Source organism: Apus apus, chromosome 3 (genome assembly GCF_020740795.1).
Source record: "Apus apus isolate bApuApu2 chromosome 3, bApuApu2.pri.cur, whole genome shotgun sequence".
Lineage (NCBI taxonomy): Eukaryota > Metazoa > Chordata > Aves > Apodiformes > Apodidae > Apus > Apus apus.
In genome coordinates this window covers 30215432-30228670 of record NC_067284.1, presented here as the reverse complement: position 1 = coordinate 30228670, position 13239 = coordinate 30215432, and positions in this window count along the sequence as shown.

Below are 13239 nucleotides of genomic sequence, written 5' to 3'. Positions count from 1 at the left end.
TTCCTATTAATTGAATGTCTCATAATTCATTATGATCCAGCTAAAGAGCCTTTGATTACATGTAATTATTTTCTTACCTCAGTTTAAAGAGAAATACTCTTGTAGACTTTAAAGTCTCTTAAGCAATACGGATTCTTCTTGCACATTATGTATGGGCAGGAAGGTCTTCAACAGAACCTCAGTGTGGCTCTTCATCTTCAAAGAAAACTGATCTACCTAAAGAATATTCTTAAAAAAAACCTGACAAATATCCACATAGCAAACAAAGAGAAGAAAACATGTTGTGCATGTTGTTCCAATTGCACCCTTAAACAACACACACAAGAAATGCAGGTTTCAATACTGTGAAGAAAATATTGGGGAAACTCACCATCAGTTGAAACAAATGCTCAGGCAATCTGTACAGGTTATCAAATAGAACCCCAATAATTTGTCCTTGAAACTCAAGCAAACTGGAAACATTGCTTGAGTAAGGACAGCAGCATCCAAATCCTTATTTTCTTGTTCAGCAGCATCTTGTGCACTACCTGGGTACACAAAGAAAAAGAGAAAAAAAACCAGTCTGATATTCTTAATATTCAAGAGGAATAACTGCAACTGGAAATTAAATCAATGGGAAAGATGCCCCTGCTCAAACAAAAATATAACCTTTTTAACAAAACAGAGTCAGAATTTCTAAGGAAGTCTACATGAGCCTGGGACATGGGAGCAGGAAGACGACAGAGTCTCTGATTTATATTACTTGAGGAGTATGAAATCCACCACTGGAAAACCAACTGTGGACACTCAGTTCGCACATAAATACTGTTTGCAAGACTGAAGTGAGGCATAGACCTTTACTGGCTATCGAAACAAAGATGAATTTCTTCATTTATGAGTAAACCAGTGAGAAATGCAGCAAAATACATAAATATTTTTTTCAGTAAAATACATAAATCATTTTTCTAAAGTCTAGTTTTAAGTGCAGGACAGTTTGCACTGATGCAGAAACTTTTGGGGGAGAAAAGAAGTTCAGTTGATTTGGCATGTAAAAATTAATGGATAATAGTTATTTGCCTTTTGATTCTGTTGTGCTCTCCTTCCATTTTTTCTGCAGAATTTCAAAAACTTATTTGAGTAGCTTGCAAATGTAAAATAACTGCAATGTTGAAAAGGAATACAATGTTTTATTGGAATTAGCTTTTTGACTACTTAGAATAAAGCTGAATAGTAACAGCAGAATCAATACTAATTACACTAGTATAAGATTGCAATCTTGTAACTTTTTATAAGCATCCACAAAGTTATCTGTCATTTTATAGAATCAACTGGCTGTGCATCCCCTGCCCTAAGAAGTTATAAACTGGTACCCCAATATTTAAAAAGAAATAAGTTATCTGACAAACAACAAATGTAAGTGTAGTGTTACATGCAAATACATGTTTTAGCATTTTGGTGTCAGCTTGGCACCTGCTCGTGTAACTTGTGTGCTTACACTGCCATTTCTATTTTGTTCTTATTTTGTAGCTCTTTGTGTGAAAAGGAAGAGGAAGAGGTGATATGGGTAGGACAAAAAATATTAATTTCTGTGCAATCTTCCATGTTTATACAAACACACAGAAAACAAGGGAAGTGGAATTTTGTAGAAGAGCTCCATAATATCTACATGTGTAGCAAAGAAGTAAAAAAATAAAAATAAAAAACTCAAACTAGACTGAGATTTTTGAGATTTTCTTCTATTACCTTGACAGCCCACAACAACCAAAGATTAGATCACTCACATTACACACCTCCAACATATTATAAAATGGGATTTTGAGACAGTCTCACAGATGTCTACTCATGCAACAGCAGTTTGGGGTAAACACCAAATCCCAGTACTTGCCACCTCTTTTAATAAAGCCTTCAAGGCTTCACATTTTTAATGGAAAATAGAGCTTCATGAAACTATTAGCTCCATAGACTGTACCTCTGTCAAGGGCCACTAACAACACAGCAGAGATCTAAGAGCTTGTGGTTCTCCTCAGGGTCAAAAACATGCACACACAGAGACTTTGAAGCTGTATTACCGAGCTTGAGCACATACCTTGGAGGTAACTGAACCTGGTCAGCCACCAAACACCCACACAGTCATTCACTCATGGCTCTCACACACGATAGGGAAAAAACAGAAAGACTTCAAAAAGGCTTGTGGTTTAAGATACTGACAGTTTGATACAAGCAAAGCAATAAGGTGCATTTATTCACTATTTTCTACTAGCCACTTTCTGGAAAGCAGGGCCTCAGTACACAGAACAGTGGCTTGGGAACACAAATGTCATAACTACACATATTTCCTCTTCCTTCTCCTTTCTCATAACATCATATGGTACACAATATCCCTTTGGTCAGTTTGAGCCAGCTCTCCCATCCAACCTGTTGCCCATGCCTTCTTTGAGAGGAAAAAGGGAGGAAGTGATGGAGAGGGAAAGAGGGAAAGTTTTAGCTAAATCCAAAGCACAGCACCATATGAAGAAAGTTAAGCCTGTCCCAATGAGAAACAGAACATACTCTACGAAACCAGAGTAGTAGCTCACATGTGTGTCCTAATGTGAAAAAAACTTGAGTGTCCAGAGAACTTATTGACAGCTCTTGTTACTGCCCACATTTGCGGCAGTCATGAGGCTCTTAAATATAATAATGTAGAGCATTTTTCCTTCAAAAAGTATCAGGTGTAAGATTCTGGTCTTAAAGTTGGGATGCAGAAAAAAATGGATTTTTTTAAAAAAATTCCTCCCAGCCTAACAGTCAGTGATGTCTGCATGCATTCCTGAGCATTGTTATCACCTAGCTGGGCTCCTACCAAGTAGACTTGCTGCTTCTGTTCCTCACATTCACTGCATGGTCCTGGAAACAATCCAGCTTGTATGTGTTTTCAAACTGAAGAACAGCCCCAAGGGATTTTGGAAGCCCAGAGTTATACAAATCAGGGCTTTACTGAGATATCAAGGAGACATAACACAGGAAAAACACTGCCATCATAGCATGGAGGTAAAAAGGACTGCTAAGGAGGAAATTTTTTTTTAAAAGGGCAGGCTATTTAATAATTACTTGTTATGATTCCTTGCTTAAATGAATATTTTAACTAGCACATAAGGCAGTCAAGAAGCTGCCCAAGACAAGGACAAAAATGCCTAAAATACCAAGTGTGCATTCATATGCAACAGAGAGTTCAGCAGTGTCATTTATAATTAGCTTAATGGTGGATGCCATCTTCAAATTAAACCCTTCACATTTTGTATTGCAGTTACCCAATGATTGTATTTAATTTAGAAAGTGCACTGGTTAACCTCTGATCTTTCCTTCACTAAGGCTTTGTTAAAGCATCAAGATTTTCTTAAAGTTTAGCAATTGCTGTGAAGTAAAGTTATCTTCTGAAAACTTTTAAATGTAGAAGCCCAAAATAAATATTTAAATTAGATTGTCCTCCTGCTTCTCTTTATGTTTTGATTACAAACTCAGCCTGTTTTCTTCCTGTCTCAGAATTGAATCTTTTTATATTGTAACATTCAAGTATTTTCACTGATGTTAATGGCAGGTCTTGTTCTAGGCTTTAGGAGCCTCATAGACATTTGTACATCTGGAACTGGCATGTGCTGCAGGTTCCTAGAGTATTTTTAGTTTTAAAATAGTTAATTATTTAAGTTGTGCTCAGTCAACTGCTTAGAGAATCACTACTCTTTTCTGTGGAGCAGGAATTTTTGACAAAAGAAGATATCTATTTCTTTTTATGTAAAGAAAAAGTAAGTATTAATATTAATATAACAATTTTAGTCATCATAATTTTTTTTTTTTACATATCTTAAAGAATAACAGATACTGTAGGGAGATAGCCTGATCTAAAGGCTACAGGATTTTCCAAAATTTAGTCCTCTTTGAAGCAGAGTCTATCTTAAAAAATATCTACCGAATTGTCATAAGTATTCCCTGTGATGAAAAATCCAAATGCAGCAGCTTTGGTAAACTGTTGTGGAAGACAATTCTTCTCTGACTGCCAGAAAATTACAGCAATTCCTTTCTAGTGTGAATTCAGCTGATGTTTTTCCAATAGTTAGGTCTTACTACACATTTGTCTCCTAAGTTAAAAGATGGCCTGTTAAGTTCCATGGTAAAATTGTTTCCTTTGAAAATCTTCACTGACTGTGACTGTGTCATACTTCAAACAGGTGGGTTTTTTGTTTGGTTTGGGTTTTTTAGTGAAAAATGTGAATTTTGAACTACTTAGAAAACAAACAAAAAATATCCAACAAAAAAACAACTACTCAAATGCTCCAAATAAACAAATGTCTGAATGGTGAGAATGGAGATGAGTGAATGCTTCAAACTGTGCCACACAGAGTAGTAACAGCTTCCATTGATGGATGCAGAAAAATTTCTTTATTAATTAATATGTTTCATGGGAACACTATTAATTTAATTCAATGAAAAAGAAGATGGGAAAAGATTAATGCAATCAGTCTCCCAGTCTGAATGATGATAGCATCATAAAATTTGGAAAATAATTATAAATGTGATATATCATTATTACTCTTCCCACCCCATAGGTACAAAAACATCATTAAGAGAAACTGTATTTATAGATATTGTAAATTCGCCCTTTTTAAAGTAAATTCTATGGACACAGAAGAAGACAAGATTTGATCTAACCCTGAACTTTGTCCAGGATCAGCTGGGTCCTTAAGGCTATAAGGAAAAAGAGGTTTCCTACAAGATAATTCTTTTAATAGTGAACATAATATATACCTTGTTTCTTAGAAATAGATAAAAGCCAGAAGAAACTTGAAAAACTCTTGAAAAAGTGAAACTAGATAAAAATGACAAAGAAGTTTGTTTGTTATAGTTCTGTGAGCTATGCTTTTAAACTTTTTAATAAATTGTGTGGCAAAAATAGAGAAAACAGTGAGATATCAAAGACTTCCTTTAACAAAGAATTGTTCATAATTGGTTTAGATTTCAGAAACCAGCATCCCAACATTCTTACCTTCTGTAACTTCTGCTTGTCCTTTTACAGGACATTACAACTTAATTTTGCTCTACGCCCTCAGGAGGCCATGCCACCAAACACATTTGTCTCAGAAAGCATAACCTGATGAGGCTCAAGAGGAATCTATCATCTACCATGAAGTCTCTATTTCTGAAAACAGCAACAAAGCAGGAAGGTTAAATTCTTCATTGATAAATGCGAATAGGAAATTACCTGGTGATTAACAACCTTACAACAATGTCCTTACGACTGTCCAGAAAGGAGAGACATACAACTTTACCTGCTTCTCTTGTACCTTCAGGAGGATCTGTATGCAGTAGGTTCAGTACAAGTGTGTGCATGTATATGGGAATTCATAACAATACTGTTGCAGTGATGAGAAGTGGATTCAGTATTAGCTGATGTTCTCTCCTAGTACCCATTCTGTCTCTCTCACAGAAGCTCCACAGTTCTGCAGTGCGCAGACCACAGCCAGCAAACTGCACCGAGCTTTGGGACCCGAGAGTGAGAAAGAAATCAACAAACAGGAGTGAGTTTGGTAGAGGTCTGCCAGGATGATGAAGGAAGAGAGCACTAGTACTATGAGGAGTGGCTGAGGGAGGGAGCTGGGATTGTTCAGCTGTGACTTTGTAATGGGAAATATTCTGGTTTTATTCAGGACAATATCACACATGTAGGCTGTGTGGGATGTGAGGAGCTTGTTACTATAATGACATCAGTAATTAATAAAAATATGCATTCCTTTACCTACTGTGCTCATAATGTGTAAATTACTATGTCAGCAATTCTTAGCTTCTAATGACTATGGAGCTATAAAAAGGAATTTAGTAGTACTTATAAAATCAGAACTTAGAGACTGAAGTAGATTGGAAGCAGAGCTTTTCCTTGTGAGGAATTAAAAAATCATCTCATTTTTCATATAAGTGTATTGCTTACAGTAGAAATTACAAAAGAACAATGAAGTACAGGAATTAAAGTACAAAATGACTACTTTAATATCTGCTCAGTGTTCAAGACTGAAAATATTTCAGTGATATTGAAACTACAAATTCTAAACCAAACCAAAACAAAAATATCTCCTCCCAAATGCTTCATTATTACAAATAATCATCAGGTAGCATTTGAAAGTGCATACTCTAAAGAAAAGTGTATAGAAAAGCATTTATGCAAATCTTATCTAGACAAACTTGAAAATACTGAAGCACAGGTATACCTGTAGCTGTGAAAAATTGCTCAAATAAGTAAAGCTATTAAGCTTACAAGAATGGATTTAAAACAAGAGAGAAGAGCATTTATATTTAACAAGAATCAGAGGATAAAGAAATGTCTTTAGACTACACTTACTCAAAGACCGCACTTCACTGATTTCCACTAAAGTCTGCAGAAGTAGAATGCCTACATATGCTTGAAGCCTCAGTGCTTCATAGAAAAAAAGTCTACAAAATTAACAATTAATAAAACCTTGATGAATCACATACTTCTAATGGAAAGCATGTGATTTCTAAGAAATGGAAGCTTAAAATGGGCCCTCAATAGGAAGGGGACTGCAAAAGTCCAATAGCAGATACGTTGGACTTACTGAATATGTGCACTCTAACTGTTCCTAGTATATGCAACGTTGCTGAAGATTCAAACTTCTATGCCTGTGCAGACATTCACTGTTGCCTGTGTGCCATTTCAGTTTTCTATATCTGTTCACCTTTACACCCCCAGTCTGTTGCTCCCTCGAGATAGCTCTGCTTGTAAACATTGCAGTCTTGACTCCCAGGTAACTTACTCAGTGACTTCATTTCATTACAGACAATTATTTTAGCAAAATAACTAGCACTGAGGTTTAGACTCAAACTACAATCCCACTGACACACAATCCTAATGTAAAAAACCCACATGTTCATGCAGTTTATTAGAGTGTGAAATGAGTTATTGAATAAAAAAATTTCTTGGTATTGTTTAGATTATGTAGATTGCTAAGTCTTATGATGAATCTTGTACTTTAACAGTAGGTAAACAATTAAGTAGATTAAGGGGACCAACACATACAGCATATAATTATTACTGCGCAGTGGTTTTAAGTTAAGAACCATAGTCTCAGAAACTATATTTTGGTCAGTTGCAAAAGAAAGGATTCTCTAACCAAAGACTGGATCAGCCATCTGACTTAGGAAGTCATTGCATGGCATGGCAATCATGTGGGTAATTATGGTATTGGGTGCACAGGTTTTCCGTATGCTTTTCTAAAAAATAAATAAAGAAATCTATTTTCAGATGCTATAGTATCACTTATCTAGAATCTGACAGGATCATATTTTAACTCCTTATAGGATATAACAACAGGAAACAAGATACCCTCAGTTCCCTACAAAGTAACAGAACAAATAATTAGAAGGAAAAACATTAAGCCCCCAATAACATTTTATAATAAATAAGCAAGAATAATTCATTAAACAAAAACAAGCTGCTTAAGAATATGAAGACTAGAATAGCCAGTCATTTTTTCTTTCTTTTTAAGTGTTAGAAAGCTACAGGATGGAGGAAAAAAACTTGATAAGTACATTAACTAGATTCAGCAACTGCCAGCTCATATAATGGAAAACTTTGTAGAAAATTCAAACTGAATTGTGCACACATTCCAATCAGTGATCAAAAAACACTAAAAGGATGTGGTAAGTTTTCAGATAAACTGAAATACTTCTGAATATGGGGGTGTCCCTGCTGAAATGATAATCTTGTAAAATTTCTGCTCTCCAAGTTGCAGTCTGTGCAGAAATAAAGTATATTTACCCAGTTGCAGAAGTAAGGCTGCAACTCATTATGTTGTCTTGGTTGCTGTTTTGCTTACTTTTTTGAGACTTTTTTGGAAGATTTGTGCTAATGGAGTCTTCCTTGTTCTTCCTCATATCTATGCTTGCCAAATTGTCTATTGAGGAATATGTGTGTTTGTCTTCTATTGTGGTGATCTAATAGAATCCCATCCTAGTGGGAAGTGACAAGTATTCTAACATCAGGAATGGCAAACAAAGGTGGTACATAGATTTTCATCACCATTTGGAATAGGCAGAAACTCACTTTTTACAGTACAGCGTGCACGTACTTCTTAATATTTTTGTTAAAAGCATAGCTACATGCCCACATGTGGTACATTGTCCAAAAAATTCTATTATAAAAATTATTATTTTAACAGTTCTGAATGCCATTCTCTGAGATACGACACAGGGAAATTCTTTTTTTTTTTTTTCAAGAAATACTTTGCAGAACACTCTTACTTGAATTCAGTGGATTTTATGTTACCTGTGAAAGCAGAGTTATCCTGTTTCATACCTGAAACCTATAGACAACTAAAAGGTTTTCAGGCCTTGTCAGGCATTCAGAAGTGTGTGGCTCTGATTTTATTTCCAGTCTAGAATAGTTATGGATTAGTTATAGCTTGAAACCTGTATTTCATATGAATAGAACTGCAGCTTTTATATGTGATACTGCTGAAGTATGATTGATTGTCCCAAAAGACTGTCAAAACATTATATGTCAGAGTCAGCATCCTTCCACAAACATACCACAATCTGTTTTGATAAGGAAGAGATATAGTTTAATTATTTATTTTTAATTTGACTCCAGACCTGACATATGGCACCTCATTACGTTCTCTTCATTTGCTCTGTTAAGTAAAACCATCCACAAAAGAGGCATGCAATTTCTGGCACAAAAGATAAATTCAGAAAACTTTATGCCATCCTGCAAGGTCAGCAAATCTGAACCGAACACCTGAATTCTGGATTGAAGGTTAACTGTCGCTTAGTATCACAGCATATGTAACAGCCTGTTAGCAAAAACACTTTTCATTTATACATCAGAATAATCCCCTGCCACAGAATCCAATTATCTATCAAATCAAACAATAAATTCCTAATCCACTACAAATATCCAAGACAACAAAAAAAAATCTCAAAAAAAAAAAAATCAGAAAGAAAAGGATTGCTTTTTCCCAACTTAGACTGTACCTTATTATCATATAATGAGGCTTTTGAATCCAAATGACTATTCTATACTCTACAGCATGTGGAAATTCAAGGCAGATAAGGGCAACCATGACATTATTTGAAATTGAGAGAATATGACTGCACTTAGTCAGCCTCACTGTAGCACAGTTAGTCATTCAGCACCTAGGCTAAAGTTTTCAGAGGGCATGAAAGTCACCAGTAAACCCAACATGCTCTGCAAGAGTGCTACATAAAGCAAAGACGTCTCATCAGGTATTTCATGGAGCATTAGGGTAAAATAAGGTACCCTTAGATTATGGTATCCTAGAGTAACAATGGTATCCTTGAACTTGCATAGCACATTTCATTTGGGAAACAAAAAGTACTTTACAGATGTGTGATTTAGGTCCTGCAAAGGTTTTTTTTGCTTTGGTTCTCTAAAATGTGTGTTTTCTCTTGCTCAGTTTCCACTTATGTTGTCCTTGCTGGCATTCCCTGCCCATGGCAACATGAAGTACACAACAGCCCAGGGAAATAATATTTTATCCCTCAGCCTTTCCACTTAACACAACATCTCCCCAGCCCAAGCAAGAACTTGGGTTTTGTAGCAGCGATGTTCCTATCACCTCTGACCTGTAACCACACCCATGGGAATATCCACTTTCTAGTGGCCATAAACCGGAGTTTGAGGCATTCTTTAGTTTAAGGAAGGGTCTTCCATTCCTCATCTCTTTTACTACACTGATCCAGGTGAAGCACGACTCTTCAGCCTCCTCTGGAAGCTGTGCAGCAGAGATATGAGTGATTTGGACGTCAAGGTAGAGCTTGGATCTATTTTGTAGTGGATCATGTATTATGTTTACAGTGATATTTAAGCCTTATGCACACAGTGGAAAGCCAGTTTACAGCAGAAGAAAACGCTATCCTGCTAAAATTTCCCAGCTCTTGTTGGGAAATATTTTCAATTGAATGCTTTCACTGTTACTTGAGAACAAAATATGTATAACTTTCCTTCAGAAGCATGTTGCATATAATCCAACTAAAGTTCCTTTACACTAAATGGAGCATAATGGATATAACTGAGTTCCTCAGACATCTAGAAATCTCTCTCATGTCTTTATTACACCAAAGGCTCCAAATCCTCTGTAATGTTAAATCTCCAAAGATAACCACAACTTTGGGAGTAATGTGTTATAATTTAGCACAGAGGGAAATGTTGTAACTTGGAGTCTTCAACCCAGAGAATATGCTTTGCCATAGGGTGAACACTCCCCTTGTTTTTTTTCGTAGTCTAGCTACACAATTCCTTGTCTAATTTAAAAATAAAAAAATAAAACTTTGTTTTGCCCAAGGCTGTTTTGCTTCCATTTTTTAAAATATCTTCCTTAGTGTTGACATATACTTGGTATAATTTCTGCTTGTGCTGAGAACATTGTCATTCCTCCCTAAAGCATGAAGATAACTTTCAACAAATTTTCTAGCCCTCTGAAAATTTTCTAGCACTGACAATATCCCATATGGCAATATACCATGCTGGCTTAAGTGGCAAATTTCTTACATTCCTACTCCAGACTCATTGGTTACTACTCCTTTAGCTTACTAAAGCTTTTACAGCCATCTCAGACAACCCTGCCAAACCTGCTATGCAAAAAAGGGATAATCAGTCTAAAAAAACTGAACCTCAATAAATTTGCAGTCTTCTCAGGAGCAGACAGCCATGTCCCAGGAAACCACAGCACTGGGAACATGCATTCAGTGTTCTGTTCTTTTAATTCATCTATCGTCGTTGCAATTTCTGCCTTCTTTTATATCAAATACAGAGCTTGAAATCTGGGTGAGTTACACTGAGGTCTAGGACAACTCTCTGCCATCAGCTCTCAGTGGGACGCTTTGCCATGGACAACCCACTGCCGGGACTAGTCTCTGTTGGACAACTCTGTTGTCCCCAGAGAGGGCTGTCCCAGCATTGAGATGTCCCCATGTAGAGGTGTCCTGGTGTAGAGAAGTCCATGTGTAGAGGTGTCCCAGCTTAGAGATGTCCTGGCTGTGAGTTGTCCAGCAGAGTTGTCCCTTCCCATTACAACTGTCCCATCCAAATTATCAGAGTCACTCTTGAATTCATTAATGTATTTCTACTGCTGATAGCAGTAGTCACTGATGACAGCCATTAAAAGCCATGCTTTGTGCTCCTTTTGACCCTACATTAGTCCTCACAAGGTACCGCTTTCCTCGACAGAATGTGATATTTACATGATCCTCCTTTACATTCTTTCCTCTCAAATTAAGCAGCTCTCTTATTTTATTTCCCTTTTCCTACCATTTTTGGTTTATATTCTTATGAGCAGGAACATCTTCCCCTAGATTAGGTTACTCCAAGCCCCATCCAACCTGACCTCGAACACTTTCAGGGATAGGTCATCCACAACTTCTCTGAGCAATCTGTTCAAGTGTCTAATTACCCTGCTAATAATATTTTTTTCCTTACATCTAGTCTAAATCTACTCTCAGTTTAAAACCATTGGTGGTGCCTCACCAGAGCAAAGTAGAGGGGTACAAGCACCTTCCTTGTCCTGCTGGCCACTTCTTGTTGGTGTAGCCCAGGATACAGTTGTCAGCTCATGTTGAGCTTTTCATCAAACAACAGCCTCAAGTCTTCTCTGCAAGGCTGCTCACAACCCATTCATCTTACAGTCTGTGTGGTTATTTGGGGTTGCCCTGACCTATGAGCAGGACCTTGCATATAGCTTTGTTGAACTCCATGCAGTTTGCACAGGCTCACTCTCCAAGCCTGTCAAGATCTTTCTGGATGGCATAAAAACTTTAGATGAATTTAACTGAAGACACTTAAGGTGACTTTATAAAATGTTCTACATCAAACTTTATGTCTCTTTAACACCACCAAAAAAAGTATTTAATCAGTTTCTTGCAGGCTCTGAACATGCCATTTGCAAATGTGCAAAAGTGTTTTTAAAACATTAGGTGGAAGATAATTGCAAGGATCCTCTAGAAGAATGTTTTCTTTGAGTGTTTTTTTTCCTTCTGAGTTGCAGCTTCCCATTTAAAATGCCAGAGAACGTTAGTTAAAACAGTGTATTTTTCCTGTGTAACCTACAACTTCATGTTATTTACATTTACTTCAGTCAAATTTACATTTTGCATTTTTCATGAATAATAAATACAGTTTTCAGGAAAATACTATGTTCCTTAGCAAAGCAAAATCTTTTAGTTATGACCTGGAAAACAATTTTATTTAAAGAGTGGGTAACAGAAATGAAAAGTTTCTCAGTGCTGAAAATAAATTTCGGTCAAATTGTCCTATTTTCTTTAACATTTGAACGCTCTTTGAAAAGCCATGTTAACTGCAGAGTTTTAGCTGAAGAATAAATTTTTTTATGAAAACTGGAAAATGAAGAATCAGAATGAAAAACTCTGGTATGAAAAGAAAAAAAATGAATTGCATGACAAGTTTTGAAATATTTTAGTAACTCCCAGATAAATCACAACAAATCTAAATTAAGCTAAATAATTTGTAATTAATTTACTTATGTTTGTAGGGTGCTACTTATGTAAGTAAGGTGCAGCTTTGTACCCTTCCATGTTTAAAAATATGCATCCTATTGAAAATTGAACAGCCAACACAAAAGACTAACATGACTAAGAATGCTTTAGAAACCATATGTGCAATTAGTGTTCCTAGAATAATTAAATGGTTTAGGTTGGAAGGGACCTTAAAGATCATCTAGTTCCAACAACCCTGCATGAGATGGGACACCTCCCAGGTTATCTATCTAGTTATAGTTACACATAAGATGAAAATTAAGAAGAATTTATTACAAGGAACAACACCCTGATTCCTTCAAATGATGGGTTTTTTCATAGTATAGGGAGTTGCAAGTCAGAGATGGGTAGTTATGATATAAACTTCCATGGTGTTCAGCTGTGGAAAAAGAAAAGTGACTCATGCTGGCTTGTTGACTTCCATATTAAACCCAGATGTTCATTACAATTTTTTGTAAAATGTTAGAAATAGATCACAGATCTGTTTTTGAGGAAATGGAGAGGAAAAGGTATTACCTTTTATACAGGAACTTAAAAAAGCTCAAGATCTTAATGAAAAACATCAAGTTGCTCAAAAGTTTGGTTCAGTGTTTCGGAGTTTTATAAGTTACATATTTTGAAAACCATAAGTAATGAGTTCTTTTTTATTTTACCAATTATATTTTTATTTTACTCAATGTGTAGAATATCAGAAGCAGGATTATG